The sequence below is a fragment of the Calidris pugnax genome, unplaced genomic scaffold, assembly GCF_001431845.1.
Source record: "Calidris pugnax isolate Ruff unplaced genomic scaffold, ASM143184v1 scaffold147, whole genome shotgun sequence".
In the NCBI taxonomy this organism is placed as follows: Eukaryota; Metazoa; Chordata; class Aves; order Charadriiformes; family Scolopacidae; genus Calidris; species Calidris pugnax.
The window spans coordinates 4,736,898-4,755,010 of record NW_015092359.1 but is presented as its reverse complement, the minus strand read 5'-3'; the positions used below and the strand labels follow the sequence as shown (position 1 = coordinate 4,755,010).

The 18,113-nt window shown below is 47.3% G+C and overlaps 1 long non-coding RNA gene across 1 annotated transcript; it reads left to right on the top strand.

Moving 5' to 3' along the window:
• The first annotated feature begins 2,057 nt into the window (after positions 1-2,057).
• On the top strand, positions 2,058-9,066 carry LOC106900433. Its single transcript, XR_001414159.1, has 2 exons — positions 2,058-8,075; positions 8,168-9,066. It is a non-coding gene; the product is annotated as an uncharacterized LOC106900433 (long non-coding RNA).
• Positions 9,067-18,113: the final 9,047 nt, after the last annotated feature.

Here is an 18,113-nt window from a genome sequence, read left to right as displayed (position 1 = left end):
ATGGGTTGATGTAGTGCTGGGAGGTATGGTTTAGTGATGGTGTTGCTTTTTGTTTGTTGTGCGGGTGTCTATTTTTGTCAAAGTTGGGTTGACGGTTGGACAAGATGATCTTGAAGGTCCCTTTCAACCTAGAAGGTTCTGTGATTCTGAGGGTGGAGAGAGGATGCTGCCTGCCACTCCTGAATAATACCCACCCCAGGGCAAGGGGTTGGGGGCATTTGCACCTCTTCCCTGGCCTGATCCAGGTCCTGGCACGTTAGGGCCAGGCTGTGCTCATGCAGGCTCCTAAATTGCAAGTCCAGAAAGTAGCAGAGCTCTGTCGATTGAAAGATGAGCATGTGCTGAAGTGTTTTGCTGGGAAACGTGGTTTAGTGCACACCCAGCTCTTTGGCACCAGCGGCATCAGCTCTGCTTCTGTTGGGCACTTAAATAGACCCCGTTCAGTGGGGGCTCTCATAGGGAGCAGCCACAGCAAAGTGTTCCTGTTGGGGCAGGATTTTGTGGGAGCAGAGCACCATGTGGTCAGTGAGCAGATGACTCTGACGAGGAGAGCCCCTAACGAACGTGCCTTGGCTTAAAATATGGGAAGTGGCTTTTAGATGGCTTCGTAAATAAACCGTTCGCTGGCAGTCAGCTGCTGAGGTTTTCACTGCCGATGCTATTTAGGAAAATAGATTTTTTTCCCCCCGTAGATTTTGCCTTGAGGTGGTCTATCGCTGTCCTGTCTGCCTCTCTAGAAGGCAGTAGCCCATGTTAGTCGCTCTCCTGCGCAAACAGGACCTGACGCTGAGCTTCCTGACGTTAAAAGCGAGGTTTCTAACGGAGCTAGAAGGGGCTTTGGATCAAGCCCAAGCCCTGGGCATCCTGCTGAGGGAGGGGGGGGGGTTGCACAGTGTATTTTCTGCTGTAGCCTGCAGGCAGGTGTCCAGCTGGGCTGGTAACGACGGGCACCACCGGTGCCCCCCTCACCCTGCTTTCCTAGCAGCTCCTGCCAGCACACCAGGGAGAGCAGGGCAGTTCCTCTGCCTGCCATCTGCTAATCGATTCATTTAGCGTTTTCTCTTATTTCTGAGGCACGCGCAGGGCTCGGGCAGGGGCTTTTGAATTTGAGGATGTGGTTTGCTTTTGGAGGAGATGGAAAAAAAAGGATTTCGCTTTGCAAAATTCGGGCTAAGATGCCACAGCAGTAGTTCTCTCGCGGGTCCCAGCTTCGTGCCACTGCATCTGTAGGCATAAAGGTGGTGGGGTATGAAGGGTCACATCCAGGGCTCTCTGATGGTGTTGACAGCTCTTGAGCCAGCACTTGAAATTAAGTTGAAAGTCATGTTACGGAAGCATGCTTTTGCATCCTGACTTCGAGCCCTGGTGCAACGTGTGTGTAAATGGCATTAATTACTCTTGGCGGGACTATGGTAATGAAAGACAGTTTGCAAGACCTGGTTCAGTATTAGCATCCGTGTGGCTTCTTGACTTCACTTTGCTGAGGGCAGCCTGTGTTGAGACGGGGTTAATCTATAGGATGGCTCGACAGGATGTCACACTGTGGCTACAGAAGCCAAACACAGTCCCTAGCAGAGGGCAAACCTCCTTGCCTGGCTATTGCAGCCTTAGAATTACATCTTGTCATTTTCTTAGCAAATGCTGAAGCAACGAGAACTAAGCTGTCTGGGAAGGGAGGAAGGGAACGAGGCTGGGGGAAGGCAAGGGAGAAGATAAACGCTGCAACGCTGTAGTTTCATAGAATCATAGAATCATAGAATGGTCCAGGCTGGAAGGGACCTCCAAAGGCCATCTAGTCCGACCCCCCCGCAGTCAGCAGGGACACCCCCAACTAGACCAGGTTGCCCAGGGCCTCGTCGAGCCTCTCCTTGAATATCTCCAGGGATGGGGCCTCAACCACCTCCCTGGGCAACCTGTTCCAGTGCTCCACCACCCTCACAGTAAAGAACCCTCTCCTAATCTCCAATCTAAATCTGCTCCCCTCCAGCTTGAAGCCATTGCCCCTCGTCCTGTCACTACAGGCCTTTCTAAACAGGTTCTCCCCAGCCTTCCTGTAGGCCCCCTTCAGGTACTGGAAGGGTTTTGATGGGCTTGATGATCTCAAAGGTCCCTTCCAACCATGGATATTCTGTGATTCTGTGATAGACTAAACCGATGGGAGAAAGAAAATCTTTGGGTGGCACACCAGTCTCAAAACAACCTGACTCCAAAAGAGTGTAAGCCTACTGCCTGCCTTTAAAATGCCCCAAAAGGTTGAAATAACCAGTCGTAACTACATGAGAAGACTTCTCGTAGGATGTCTTTTCAAAGACTCTTCCAAGGAAAAATTGCACATTTGAGGATATTTTGTATCTTAAGTGGCCTCGGAATGAATGGAATGGATACAGCCATGCTCAGTTGTGGTTATACAAATGAGACTCATTCTACAATAAGAATAATTGATCTCATTAAAGGATTACAGCTCTGACCTGGGCCTTTTATGCTTCATGAAGCCAGACTATACTATACTAGTTTTACTGAGGGACTCAGTCATAAGTTCATAAGTTCATTGGCAGCTTTTAGGTGTGTTTTGTTTTGGTTTTTTTTAAAATATATGAACGTAGATTTATATTCGAACAACCTAAATATATATATATACTTTACCTAGTATGTCCATTGTTGTGAAAATGAAGCCCTGCAGTAACCAGCTGCCATCTGCATAGGGGTAAAGCCCTGTCATGGCAACTCCTAAGTGTGTCAGTATTTCAGGTAGTCTTACACACATCTGTTTATAAAGGCAAGAGATGGTTACCAGTTTTTATTTGTCTCCACATTGTATCGGCCAGATATTGTGAGCAGTGCATGGCAGTTGCATATCTATAATACAGCAGGTCAAAAGCTTAAACAGGTTCTCTCTGTACATTCAGTAATGTTTCTAATTGTAATTATCGCTAGTCATTTGAAATTGCAGTTGCATTTTCTGAGCGTAAAGACAGCTTTGAAAAAAGAAAAAAAAAAAAAGAGCATGCATGAGATACTGAGGAGGCCAGGAAATTCTGCACTGAAGTATTTATACAGTTTATTTATTTATTTATCGTACACTAAGAGCTGAGCCCCTGCTTCAAGAAGACATCTCCCCATGCTGGCAGATGATTTAGGCATCTAAATTCGTTCCCCACCTAAAGCTAAGGTCAGGTTTTCCTGAATCGGGGACCGAGCAGACTAAGCCATTAAAAGCATTGTACAATCCTTTTGGGTGGCCACAAATAGTGGCGAGACCTTCGCTGATGCTTCTTGTAACTTATAAGAGTTGAGAAGTTGAGGAACGCTGAGAGACCCAAAGATGCTTCTGCAATGCTCACCTCTTGATCTTTAAGAGTAGAAATATACAAACAGCAGGTACTCTTTGCACTCTAATGTGTGTTAAATATCACTGTCACGAGGTACCATTTGCAATAATTAAAATTCACATTTCATAAGATACCAACAAGTAGGGTTTTTTTTTAATTTATTTATTTTATGGGGTCTGAATTTTTAGTAATTTTCTTTTAGCCAGGAAGTAATCTTCCTTTGCCTGGTTTTCCCCAGCTCCCTTCATAGTAAAGGGCTGTGGCTAAATGTGAAGAGCTCTCTTTCAAACGGATGGCGGGCGGTAGCAAATGCTTGGGCGGAGCTGACGTTTATTGCCCCAGCTTTATGACGGGGTAATTACCATTTACAGTAGGCAAGGTTCTCCGCCTTGGGATCCTGTAGTAAAAATGGTCCCACCACTCCCAGATGTGACACTTCCCTATTTCTACTGCGTTGTTTCGGTTTCAAGGAGGTCAGGAGATGTCCACTGTAGAAGACTACATCACGTCATTGCTATGGCTGAGTGACAGTAGGGCTTGTTGTTGGGAAATACAAGAACAACGACGGAGTCATTTTACAGTCAGCATATTGGTGGGGGAAAGCTGGAAGCCTGTATTTCATGAACTGTTAAAGACTCGGGGATTTTTCTGATTAGAAAAGACAAAATTGGAAGATAAAGGCTGATTGCATAAAGTACTGCATCAGTCTTTCGGAAAGGTTCGTATAATGTTCGAGATTCACATAAAGTGAGCTTCCACATTCTGTCAAGCACAAAGCTCAGCCGAGTCGTTCTTCCTAAATTCTCAGAAACAATCCTTTTCTTTCAGTAGTTCTCACTGGTGAGTCAAAACCTCCGGGTGTAACATACATTTCTGTGACATACGTTCCTGCATCTCAGAATTGTATTGTGAAATTGCACAATGCTTAAGGTCAAAGGAGCAAGCACAGAGCTTGAACTACGACGAGCTCTTGAAAGAAGCCAAAGCAAGATGTTTGGTGGAATGACTTGACTCAGTTCTTAAGGATTTCTTCAAAAAACAGAAAATAGAAGCAAAGGATACAAAGTATGGTTCTGTTGTTATTCAGCCCCCATGGAGAGCGAGCGCAAACGAGAATGATGTGGCACCACAAAGAGCTGGTTAGTGTGTAATTAAAAACTGGCAAGTTTTGCAGGGGTTTCATTTACCCAGAGGTTTGTGCCCGGATATTATTTGATCTTTACAACTCTCGCCCTCCTGATGAAAGGTATTCCTTCCCAGTGAGAAATACTGCATCCCTTTATCAGGGGGAGGGGAAGAGATATGCCAAAAACAATGTCTCCAACTTGGTTCTTACCCAAGCTTCACAAGTATGTGTTTTATCTGTTCCACTAATGGTTGTGTAAACCTGCTGGTAGCAACCCGCATACCTGAGAGATGAGCTGCTGTGCAGTGGACTTTGCCACGTGTTGAAGATTTAGGGACAAATTTTGCTTAATGTTCCCTTGAGGAATAGTTTGATTGGCTTCACTGCCTGCCCTTCTGAAGCTGAGAGTCATTACTAGGCCATTAACGCAGACAGTATTTGTAAGAGATGACTAAAGGAGCGATAGGTTCTGTTCATCCTCACATGGAGTGTTTTCAAGACTGAACCCAAACTAGGAAATGTTTCTTGGGGGTTTGGGGACTTTTTTTTGCTGTCGAGGTCCTCCTGTGCGATCCGAAATCCTGTCGGTAAGGTTTGGTGAGGGTTCAGGTTCATTAGTTCAGCGCATCCCTCAGAGCTTCAGCCAACGGGGCCGCGCAGGAGGGCAGGACTGGTGCTTCTCTTCAGTCCATGGTTCCTCTGGTGAGCAGCCCCGCGGGGTGAAGTTCACTTCTGCCTACAGCCCTGGCAATGGGGGTTCCTACACTGGTACATCAGCGTTTGGCTAGAACAAAAAGGTGAGCACACAGACCCATTCATCCTCAGGTACGTTGCACAACTTTCAGGGGCTCCTGCCCTCCCCTACATCACTTCTTCCACCACCTCCTCCTCCTCTCCTCTTCCTCTTCCTCTCCTCCTCCTCTCCTCCTCCTCTTCCTCTTCCTTTTCCTCTTCCTCTCCTCCTCCTCTTCCTCCTCCTCTCCCTCCTCCTCTCCTCTTCCTCCTCCTCTTCCTCCTCCCCTGGCTCATCTAGTTGTTGTTTGTTTTTTTTGACCAGCACTTTAGATAGCTCCCATTTATGCACTAAAAAACGTGGCTGAATTCTCAGAAGAGCTGGGCCCCTGCTCGCCACCAAAGGGCAATGGGTGCTGTTGGGTGCAGGCTCTCTGAGAAACTTCCCCTTTGTTTTCTTTTCCTCGCGGGGGCTTTGTCCCCCCCCCCCATGCCCCTGTGGTTGCAGTGAGTTTGCAGGTACGTACCCTGTAAGAGCGAGTCAGCAGGTGTAAGGACAGCTGGTTTCTTTGCACAAGGGCCACTTTTAGCCCCCTTTTTTCTTTTTTGTCAGAGCCAAGCCCAAACTGTCACATTTACACGGTGGTGTCCCTGACCTAATGAGCACCATCAGAGGCAGCCCAGGTCTGCACCCTGCCATCAGCTTTGCACCACCAGGGCAGGCGGGGAGAGACCCGGTGCCTGCAACTGGGGAAGGGGCAGTGGAGGGTGGTGTTTAAATCATCTCGTGGCCCAGCAGTTAGCTGTTCAAGATCTGGTAATTTTGTGGAGCTATAATGGAAAACTTGGGGTTTGTACCGTTAGGAAAGTCTTTGACCACCGAATGCGATCCCAACGTGTTCTGAGCTTGTTCTAAAACTGACCGTGACGAAACCATAGAGACCTCTTGGAATGTGTGTGCGTGGTGAGTTTTCTGGTGCAGTCACAGCATCAAAGGTGCAGGGAGCACAGCAATAAAAGTGACTGATAAGAGCACCTTTTGTTTGATTTGGGGTCAAACCACGCTGTCCGGGTTCCGTTTCACTGAGAGGGAAGATTCTGGGATGCTTCTAACTGTAAGGAAGAAAATGTACGTGGAAATGCAGTGCAAATGCACATATAATGTATGTTTATTTACAGCCAGCCAGAAAACAAAGGAATCGGTGGTTTCTAGTAACACGATTCTAGTCAAAATAGCTTTTTATTAAGTCGTCTTCGAAGTGTTAAAACGGTGGAGCCACAGACAAAACATTTGTTACCTTTTGAAATGAGTTACAATGGTTTTGTCATACCTGTACAAGTATTATAAGGTCAGTCTTTCTATATGTTTGTTTTACAACTTGTAGAATAGTCTTCTATGCATAGCTGTTCCACTTGCCTGTGTAAGTTACAAATTTAACAGAAATGAAAGCATGCATTTTTCTCTGTTTGCTGGTAACCTATGAAATTAGAAACTTGTATTTCTGTGTTTTTAATGTGTTATACTATAAACAAAATTCACAGCACTATTGTCTATGGAATATCAAAAAGTTTTATTAGAATGAATTACTTTAAATGTTTTGTCATTTGATTTAATAATGTGTCAGACATCTACACTAAGACAATATAATGTTTATCAATAAAAATATCCTCTCTTTGTACTAACTTAACACTTCAGGGTGTGCTTGGACATAGGAGTAGAGCACCCCTGTGGGTCACAATCCCAATGTTCTATTCATTTTTGGCCTAATTCTGAGAATACTTCGTACCACTCGTTTGAGAGCTGAGCATTGAATTAGGGAGTGAAGGAAGAAGAAAAGGGGGGGTTTTATTCTTTGTCTTTCCTTCGCCACTTGGTGTGTGTTTGCTGGGAAGGTGTGGGGCAGTGGTCCATGCAGAAGTTGGCTGGCTTGTGTGACCTCTACGTGTCGGAGTCCGTACAGAAACAAACACGTGGGGCATTTTATTTGCTCTTATTGTAATGAGTCAAATTCTGCTCCATTGCAGCAATGCAGATCTGAAATCGCTGCACCGGAGTCAGCTATTCTCTTCTCACAGCTGGAAGGACTCTGTGCCTGTGACTGTTCAGCCACTGACAGCCGTGGGTAGGAGATCCAGTCCTCCCTCTGAAGTTTTCTTTCTGGAGTAATATTTTCGGTAATGTTTGGAATAATAACGGGGGGGGGTTCTGATGCAGCAGTTGCCATTACAGAAAGCTGCAGAAAACCTGTGGAAAAGGCTCGTTAAAAGGCACACCTCTGGAGCAGTAAAATACTTGTGCTGCTTTTTTACTGCACCAGCTGAGCAGAGACTGCAGTTTCCCCCCTAAATCTGAGCCTGCCGTGGTGACAGGACTCTCCTTGCTTCTCCTCATGGCTTGAGAATGTTGGGACCCTTCAGCTGACATCCTCTCCCCGTTATACTTTATCTGAAAGAAGGGCTTGAGATCCTTGAATGAAAAGCCCTGTAATTGGGACCGGCTACCTCACTGTCATGGTTTCAGCTGGGATAGAGTTGACTTTCTAAAATGCCTTTTGCTCGTGTTTCATAACAGTTGCTGCCAAAATGGTGTCTTTCTTCTGAAGCACCCACCGTGTCCACAAGAAGCAGTGGTACGTATGTCTTAGGCAGGAGAGGTTATTTATTTACACCCCCGCAGCTGTTTCCAGGTGCAGAAGAGCCCTTGTGGTGCGGAAAAGGCACACACGCTGATCCCACCTCTCTGTCCGTGAGCACAGAGATGAGGTGCTGCCTTTGATGTTAATGCAGAAAATATCTTCACATCGGTGCAAGCCCAGCAGTTGCCGCGAAAATATTTTCCATTAGTTCAGTTGTTTGCTTTCCAACTCCGTGTGCTGGCAGCCCAAAAGGTATGTTGGAATCCGTACAGATGCTGTGTCTCTGTAGAGACTTCCCCGTGGCCAGTTTTCTGGTTCAAAGATAATCTTGCTTTTCGTCACAGTTTGGAGCTGTGCCAGTTGGCTGTTGGACTCTGAAGATACTCTCACTCCCTACCCCCTGCCAAGGTGATATGCCAAATATGCATCTTTTTTGATTCGGCCTAGCGATTACTTCACTTTAGAAAAATTTTGTGTAACTTACAGCCTGAAAAGCTAGAAATTAGTTTTCAGAGGTCATGGGGAGTAATTGAATTTCTAGCCGCTTTTGTTAAAGTTAGGAAAACTGGAGTGTTAAGGCAAGCCATCATTGCTTTTGCTGGAGGAGTTATGGGAAAGTATCTATTTCATATTCATGTATTCACTTTTGCATTTTTAGAAGCTGTTGCTGTGTCGTCTTTGCCGTTATTCATCAGACATCACAAACCCTGCCTAAGCAAAGATGTGTGGTTTTAGTGCAGAATGGAAAAAATGGAACATCAGAGCATGAGTACAAAGTGGTGAAAAGAAAACTAACTCTCCTCTCCTACCTGGCCTTCTCCATCCATCATAAAGATGCCAAACTAAGGCACAAATCCTATTCATTTTCCCTTTGGAGGTCACTTCTGGCACTTCTTGCTTTACAGAGGCCTGACTTGTGTCTTTGCCACCCTGAGAGCTATTTGCTTTGAAATACCGCTTCCAGAGGTGAGAGAACTTTTCTCAGTAACCCTTGCAGATAACCCTCTCCCTCCAGGCTCTGCCCAGTTGATTTTGACCTGTTTGTTACATCCTTTGCTGCTTGAATAAAACTGCATCTTCCTTGTTCTCAGCATCGCGTCCTCGGACTGATAACTTGGAAGTCTTCAGTTGTTCCGAAATCGTGTGTTGCAAAAGGACTGATTAATGAATGTCTCTGCTGCTGGGGGAAATGTCTTTTCTTCTTTGTTTTAATCTTTGGAGTGACATCTGGAAAAAAAAAAAACAAAACAAAACACATACAAAAACCAAAACAAAAGTCATACAAAAAACAAAACAAACCCCCCTGTTTGTGGCTGATCTTTCCTTTATACTGCAAGACAAATTATGCTGTATGTACATCCATAATACATACCCTGGCCTGAACTGGAGCATGAGACTGATTTTCCTTCCAAAATGTCATTCCAAGGAAATTCTGACACCGTGCCCTGCTCCCTAAGCCTACCTTGACCCTCCACAGCACAGCCCACGGTCCCGCTGCACAACTGCCCACATCAGCCCTGTGCAACATCAGCGCCTGAGGAACCAGGGCTTTTATCTCATGCCTGAGGAATTCAAGCCCTTGCCTTCCTTTTTGTTTATCTGGTGAACGAGGGAGAGCTTGGACACGAGCCTCCACCCAAAATGTTTTTGTAGCCTCTTGGGGCTGCAGCCTCCCAGGACGCGGGCAGCAGCAGGAGCTGTGTGCTCCCAGTGCAGGAGGTACCTGCCACCACTGCTCAGCTTTCCAAAAGGAATGCAATGTCCATTCAGTTGCAAAGAGACATGGATAGAGCCACCTCTTCAGAGGAGGGAAGGACCAGGTGATGCATTCCAGAAAGGCTGGGGCATTTCCATGCAACCCTCTGTCCCAGCCCTGGAGGTTCAGCTGCAGGCATCTCCCCACCCAGCTCAGTGAGCTGCCTGGTGGGACTTCCCACCTGAGGCTTCTCCCCATCCTCGCATGGGGTGCCTAGACACGTTAACCACACCCTGGAGAATGATCACTTAGTGTTTAGGGCTTTCAGTGCCAAAACCCTTTATTAGACAACCTTCAGGTTGCTGGTGGGCTGCACAGCTCCTCGAAACTGCAGCTGCTAACCCTTGGGGCCGGGAGGTGGATGCGCAGGGGTACGTACTCCCAGCACATCATGCTTTCTAGAAAGCTCCTGGAAGTATGCAGCCATGGGGCTCGGGACAAACTGCAGGTGTGTTGATTTTGTCTTTTTCCACACCTGCTGCGATGGCAATCAGCCCTCTCAGCAGAGCCCAGTATCTGCCCACTTCCCCTCCAGCTGCTTGGAGCGGGCCACAGCGAGCGTTGAGAGAGGAGGAAGGCTCATCTTCAACCTCTGGCTGTCGGGAACAAAGGGCGCCCTGTAACTGGTGTGAGCCTTCCCCCCAGTGCCAAGCAAATCACTAGAGAAGAGGAGCACCAGAATAAACAAACCCAATTAAATACCACAGCCTGGAGAGAGCAGGTGCAACGAAACCACTTCAAACCAAGGTTCTTCTCGCACAAGAAGATTTTTACTGGTGAGCCTTTAAAGAATGAATGAGGGGGGGTGGAAAAAACAGGAAAAAAAAAAAAAAGTGGCATAATTAATGTATCAGCTGCAGTGGAAATGCCTCAAACAAGTAACGTTAAAAAGAGAACTCTGCTATTATCTTTGTGTGTGTGAACTTAAACCAACACTTGTCCTGCCTAAAATTCTTTTGTGCTGACTGAAGTGAGAGCTTGGATTTTAGAAGTATGTTTTCTAATGTTGCAGAGCAATGCCATCTAGGGCATATAGGCTTAAAAATACCAACGGGAATGCTACCCATCCTTAGTAACAGAGCTTGCTGGATCAAATATTAATAACTGGTTCATCACATACACCTTAGGCTTGTTGGGACTTGATAATTTTCAATATCTTCTTCTAGTTTTCTGGAGTACGCTCTGTGTCAGATATTAATGGATAGTTTTGTCTCAACTGGAAAATAATGAGTTTCTGTATGTACCTTCTTTCCTCCCTAAATCCACTTGATAGCTTTCATCTGTGCAGCACAGCAGGGATTACCAGTGGTGTCTCTGATCTTCAACTACTGAACAACTCCACTAGAGCTGTGATTAGAGCAGCAGTACACTTAGACAACAGATTAAAATATTAAACCTAACAGGCAAGATCTTGGCATCCTTATTCCAAAAGCTACTTACTCTGTTACCGAGATCCTCCCATTCAAACCAGGCTGCCTGTAGAATATGGGTCTGCATTAACTGCAAACGTCTCAAGAACCTGGCCTGGTTGCAGCTCTCTCCAGGCTGAAGATTAAGCGCCAAATATAAGTAGGTAGCAATTTTCTGGGTTCAGTGGACATCTGTGGCAATAACTACTTGTGAACCTGGACTCCTGTGTATTATATTTTAGGTATTATTTGTCCTCTTGCTTCCTACCATTAGACTTCATGACGCTTGGACTTTCTAAGAAATGGTAACAATATTTAGTGCTTCTCTAGACCAGTATTGTTTATCTCTGTGATGGGGTTCCTTGTTCTACATACACAAATTTGCTCCCCACTGGAGAAGAGCGAGGGCTTTAATGCTCAAATCAATCTCGGGAGGTCCTTCAAACTCCAAAGCTGCTTCTGGACCAGCCACCTTCTGCCCACTTCTGTAGGAGTTACTCTTGCAGCTGATCATCCTCAGGTTATTGGCCTTATATGACTTAGCTGTTTTTACAATCTGCTCCAAACTGAAGGCAAAATACTTGGCTGGAACTTGAAAGCACATTGGAAAACGTTAATACTTCCACTAATAAAGGCAAGGGCTTTGGATGTAGCTACAGGCATTTTTTTTCCACTCATCCTTGAACGATGGCAGTCTTGTTGCCGTCCCAGCAAAGGGAGGGCCTGATTCTCCTCCAGGTTTGAAGTGGTCTGGTTCAGCTGCCAAGAGATAATAAAGCAGGAATGGCATTGCCTGTGGGCACAAATATGCACACACACGTAGGCAAAGGGAAGCAGTGGAAGCCTTGGGAAGCAATGGGCAGATGTTAACAGTATTAATTAAGAAGCAGAAATTACATTAGTAATTACATTTGTCTTGGGTCTAGTTAAACAGCGCACTGTTAAAACATTGTGCTGAAGTGACAAATAATTAGTTGATCACAGTTCTCCCTAGTGATGTGTTTCCTCATAAATTGCTGTGGTGTATGTCACTTCTCATTGCAACTGGAGATTTGAAGGACGGTTGACTTCATTTAGGAAACAATTTTATGGCCAGGCTATAAACACTCTCTTTCCCCCCCCCCTTCTTTCTTCTCCCATAGTGTTGTAGAGATGAAAGGATGACTCAGGATCATTACTTTCCTGCAAGTTAAGGCAGTTGTGAGATAAAGAACTGGAAATGCCAGCCTGTGTTTCTGGAAGATGATGAGAAGGTGTTCGCGTTTGCCGGTACCGCAGGCACCATAATGAAGGCAGAGACTAGTTTATTCAGTAGCTGGTACTCCCAAACGCTTTAAAGCTGGTGTCCAAACTTGAATCAGCTCAAGTCACTGTGCTTCAGTGGTGGGTCTGAGGCAGCATCAGCGATTCAGAGCTCAGGTGGAGTGAGGAAGCGATTACCTGAACGAAGGTCCTACCACCCCTTCCCTCCTCCCCACACCGTGTCGCATAAAAAAGACACACGTTCTGCAGTGGGATCAGAATATGGCTCTGATTCTTCCCAAATTCCCAAGGATTACTCACAGCTAGTGTCTGGCAGTCATCATCTGCCTGGACAGAGATCTCATCACTACTCTCGTGTCCCTTTGGCTCAGGCTGAGGAGAAAGGAATAGCTTTTGGCACATTCGCAGCTGGAATGAGTTTTCACTGGCAGCTAGAGGCTTGTAATTGTGCCTTCCCTCCTTGCTCTCTGATCTAAGGAGGCTGCTGGTGAGGAGAGGGATCAGATGCCATGGCCCTCACGTCTTCCTTACACAGTGCTCAGAGAGGGCAGGACGTGTGTGATGCCCTGGGGTTGTTCTGGACCTGCAGCCTGCAGGGGCCTTTCAAGAAACTTGGGGTTCTGGTCCCACACACTCTTTTGAGAGCTGGGATATCAAAGGGCTCCTGCATCCCTGTACAGATACACAACACATTTTATTTGAGTCCTGTTTTCAAAAAAAGTCCTTCAAATTAAAGAGAGGGGAGGTAAGAAGAGAGTGCTACTGAGCAGTTCCTGCAGTTATGCAGCGTTTCCACTGACACATTTTCTGGCTGTCGGGAAGATGCATGAAGACCAGCCACTGCCAGATTGCTCCTCAGAACCCCACCATGGAAATCCATCTTGATGCTGAGGAGTGTTGAAAAGCCCTTGGCCAGATCTCCCCGCGTGGGCCGAGGCTGAGAGAGTTGCACTTAAGAAAGCACAGCACCATGAAATAACAAAAGAGCAATTTCTTCCCGGGGACGTAGTGACTAACCAATAGTCGTAAACAATTTGATTCCAGTTCTTTGCTATCAACCTGAAAGAAGTAAAAAAATATGAAGAAGCAAAAAGATTGGCTCTGCTATGAGTACAGAAAATAGAAGACACACAGTTTCTCCTTCCATACGGCAGATGCCGTAGGAAGAAGCAGAAGTGACCTGGGGCTTTTTTCATAACATTTGTCCAGCCTGATTTTTATCCCAGTTGTGTAGACTTTAGTTCAATAAACACAGGAGTGCTGCATACTTTAATAAATGCATACTAATGCCCTGCAGTTAATGGGATGACCAGTAGAAGAGTTACTTGTTAAGAATCATGCAGGCAGAGCTGGGCAGGGAACTGAAATCTCTTGAAAACCAGGTTAATCCACAAATCTCTTTCCAGAAACGTTCTCCCCTGTCGTTGTCAAGCTTTTTGCTGAGACCAAGCGGGTGGCAATCAAACGTGACATGGTGAACATGTCACGGCTCATCTGAGTACTGAGGGAACTTTTTATGCAATGAGAGCTTTATAAAAATATGGTAATGAGGATGCGAAGCAAAGAGCAGTACTGGGGAGGCACTGTGTTGTCTCACAAGGGAGAACTAACCAGTAAGACCTAAGTCCTGGTTTTGAAGCTCTTTCTTTGCCTGACATCGATGTCTGTGCTCATGGAAATGGCAAGAGGCAGCCAGAAGTCTAAGGGTGCAACCTTCAGCCTTCTCAAAACCCACCCCCAGGCGTTAAATCACATCCCTGTGCCCTTTCCATTAATCCAAATGGTGGCTCTGTCTGTGTGACAATTCGAACAGTCCCCGACGGCAACAAGATTAACCATTTTCTCATTTGCAGGATGTCAGCATCTTGTCTCAGCAGGTCCAGGCCCCAGCAAATTAATGATCTGCTCTATTTTATTCTCACATTGGCAGGATCCCTCAGCCCAGGCTGTCCGAAAGGACCAGGATCGTTGTCTTATCCAAATGCAGGGAACACCCTCTCCTACAGGGATTTTAGGTGTTTGTCTCATTCACACTGAGCAGTGTAATGTGGCCAGAAGGTTGCTCTGGAAGGGGAAATTATTTTTTTGGGGGAAGAGGACACAAGGTGACTCCACCACATGTACCAGGCAGGCATGGGTTAGCAGTAGAGCAAGCGATGCTCACAGATAGCCAGCCTGAACAGCACCAGCCCATGTTGGAAAGGCTGCTTTTGGGTAATCCCCATAGAATCATAGAATCATTTAGGCTGGAAAAGACCTTTAAGATCATCAAGTCCAACTGTAAACCTAGCACTGCCGAGTCCACCACTAAACCATGTCCTTGAACACCATATATACATGTCTTTTAAATACCTCCAGGGATGGTGACTCAACCACTTCCCTGGGCAGCCTGTTCCAATGTTTGGTAACCCTTTCAGTGTAATAAAAAAATTATTACAATAACAGCCAACCTGAACCTCCCCTGGCACAACTGGAGGCCATTTTCTCTTGTCCTGTTGCCTGTTCCTTGGGAGAAGAGACCGATCCCCCCCAGCTACACCCTCCTTTCAGGGAGTTGGAGAGAGCAATAAGGTCTCCCCTCAGCCTCCTTTTCTCCAGGCTGAACACCCCCAGCTCCCTTAACCTCTCCTCATGAGACTTGTGCTCCAGACCCCTCACCAACTCCGTTGCCCTTCTCTGGACCCGCTCCAGCCCCTCAATGTCTTTTTTGTGGTGAGGGGCCCAAAACTGGACACAGCCCTCGAGGTGGGGCCTCACCAGTGCCCAGTACAGGGGGGTGATCACTGCCCTAGTCCTGCTGGCCACCCTGTTCCTGACACAGGCCAGGATGCTGGTGGCCTTCTTGGCCACCCGGGCACACTGCTGGCTCCTGTTCAGCCGACAGTCGACCAACACCCCCAGGTCCTTTTCTGCCCGGCAGCTCCAGCCCCTCTGCCCCCAGCCTGGAGCGCTGCAGGGGGTTGGTGTGACCCAAGGGCAGGACCGGGCACTTGGCCTTGTTGAGCCTCATCCCATTGGCCTCGGCCCATCCATCCAGCCTGTCCAGGTCCCTCTGTAGAGCCACCCTACCCTCAAGCTTATCAATACTCCTGCACAACTTGGTGTCATCTGCAACCTTACTGAGGGTGCTCTCAATCCCCTCATCCAGATCATTAATAAAGATATTAAACAGAACTGGCCCCAATACCGAACCCTGGGGAACACCACTTGTCACCGAACGCCAACTGGCTTTAACTCCATTCACCCAGAGGTGGGAAGGAGAAGTGTGGTTGCCCTGGCCCGGGATCCAGCTGCACATCTGCACCAGCTCTGCCTCACAGCCCTGGGGAGAAGTTCCCAACTGCCTGCCACTTTTCCTGGCACTCTCATTCCACATGGCTTGTTGATGTTCATGATGTCTCTCCTATGGCTTCTGGCCGTATGGAGTTTTGGACTATATGGCTATATAGGGTCAGGATGGCTGTCTACCTCGGCACTAGTGAATCCTCAACTAGGAAGTTCTCTCCATGACACCGAAATTTTGGTGATGGTGAAGTATCCTCCAGATCTGGGAAACGAAGAGGTGGAACAAGGAGAGATTCTGCCTCCCTGTACAAGGCAGGTCATGCCTGAGCCCAGAACAACTCAGGGTGGCGATACCAGCCTCGCTACAGCTTGCAGAAAAACTAGTTGGCTCAGTTCTATGGCTTTTGTTCACTTGTTGGTTTGTGGGTTTGTTTGGTGTGTGTTCCAGGTGTGTAAGTATATACCTCCCCTCTGCTTGCTGTATGAGAAAGTCATTAGGAAAATTAAAACAACTAGGTCTGGTTTGCTCTCAAGCAGTTTTTGCTGTGCCTCCCTCGTGCAGTTGGATCCTCTTCCCCCTCCTCCTCCGTTACAAAACCCAGCTGAGCGCCAGTGTTGTTTTGCAAATCAGAACAAGAAATCCCACTTAACAGCCCAAACTGTAACACGCACGATGCTGCCAAGGGATAAGATTTTGAATGTACTGAAGTAATCGCTGTCACGTGCTATGAACTGAAACACACGTTGTGTTTTAAGGCAAGAAAAGATCACTCTGAAGTCATCAGTGAACGTGACCAGGCTCTGGAGGGCTGGTGTGGATGCACCTCCATGGGCTGGGAGACCACGCAGGTCTCCCCCAGGTGCAGCCACAACAGGTTCAGCACACAGGAGGTAGACCCCAGGGACTCATCTGCCTTTGCTGTAAAAAACCAGAAGTGCTGCAGTTTCTTTCTCTTCTCCCTCCTGCAGAGCTCCCGGCGATGTGGCAAGCTTCTAGGATAGGAGCCAGTGGAAGAGGGAAGTCTCTCGGTGTCGGAATCTTGGCTCCCACAAGAGGAGCCAGCTGAAAAATTAGTAGTTGCTGCTGCTTGCTGCAGTTGCCAGCGTGGGACAACAGATAAGCCAGTCCATTTCCTATCCCCTGGGTATCTACTCAAGATGCCGGGGATTCCAAAAACAGTGTTTTCCTCTGTACTTGCAATGGAAATAAGAAATGGGTGTTTTGATTTTTAGAGCTAAAGTAGATACTGCCCAGGCCTAGTCAAAACTAAATTATATGGGAAAGTCTCCCTCACCTCACTGGGGTGTATAACACAGCAATGCAGTGGCTTGGGGGTGCCATTTCTTGTCCAGACTAGTCGAGTCCTCTAGGTCACAGAATCACAGAATGGTTAGAGTGGGAAGGGACCTTAAAGATCATCGAGTTCCACCAGACCAGATTGCTCAAAGCCCCATCCAGCCTGGCCTTGAACCCCTCCAGGGATGGGGCAGCCACAGCTTCTCTGGGCAACCGCTTCCAGTGCCTCACCACCCTCACAGGGAAGAATTTCTTGCTGGTATCTCATCTAAATCTCCCCTCTTCCAATTTAAAACCGTTCCCCCTTGTCCTGTCACTGCACTTCCTGACAAAGAGTCCCTCCCCAGCTCTCCTGGAGCTCCCTTCAGATATTGGAAGGCCCAATGCCATCCCACCAATGCTTAAAGCCTTCTGCCTACACATTGATCTCTGCCCCAAACCCATATGATGACAAAATATAGCCCAGCCATCCAGGGCTTGGAAAAAGATCTTCTTTTCTGCTGGCTTACTGTATGTACAGAAAATGATGCCAAGCCTGTGCTCAGAGCTGGACTGAGGGGAATTTCAATCAGGGATAAATAAGAAACACAAGCCATGAAACTTCACCCGGTATCTCAGCTATCACGGAATCACGGAATTGTTGGAGTTGGAAGGGACCTTCTAGAGATCCTCCAGTCCAACTCCCCTGCCAAAACAGGGTTGCCCAGAGCACATCACTCAGGAGCATCCAGGCGGGGCTTGAAGATCTCCAGAGAAGGGGACTCCACACCCTCCCTGGGCAGCCTCTGCCAGGGCTCTGCCACCCTCACCCCAAAGAAGTTCTTCCTCAGATTGGAGTGGAACTTCCCATGGTCCAGCTTGTGCCCGTTGCCCCTCGTCCTGTCCCTGGGAACCACTGAAAAGAGTCCAGCTCCATCCTCCCTCAACCCACCCTTTAGATCCTTGTCAGCATGAATAAGGTCTCCCCTCAGCCTTCTCTTCTCCAGGCTCAAGAGCTCCAGCTCTCTCAGCCTTTCCTCATCAGGGAGATGCTCCAATCCCTCCATCATCTCTGTTGCCCTACACTGGACTCTCTCCAGCAGTTCCCTGTCCCTCTTGAACTGGGGAGCCCAGAACTGGACACAGGATTCCAGTTGTGGCCTCCCCAGTGCAGAGCAGAGGGGGAGAATGACCTCCCTCCACCTCCTGGCCACACTCTTCCCTCTGCAGCCCAGGATCCCATTGGTCCTCTTGGCCACAAGGGCACATTGCTGGCTCACAGAAAGTTTGCTATCCAGGTG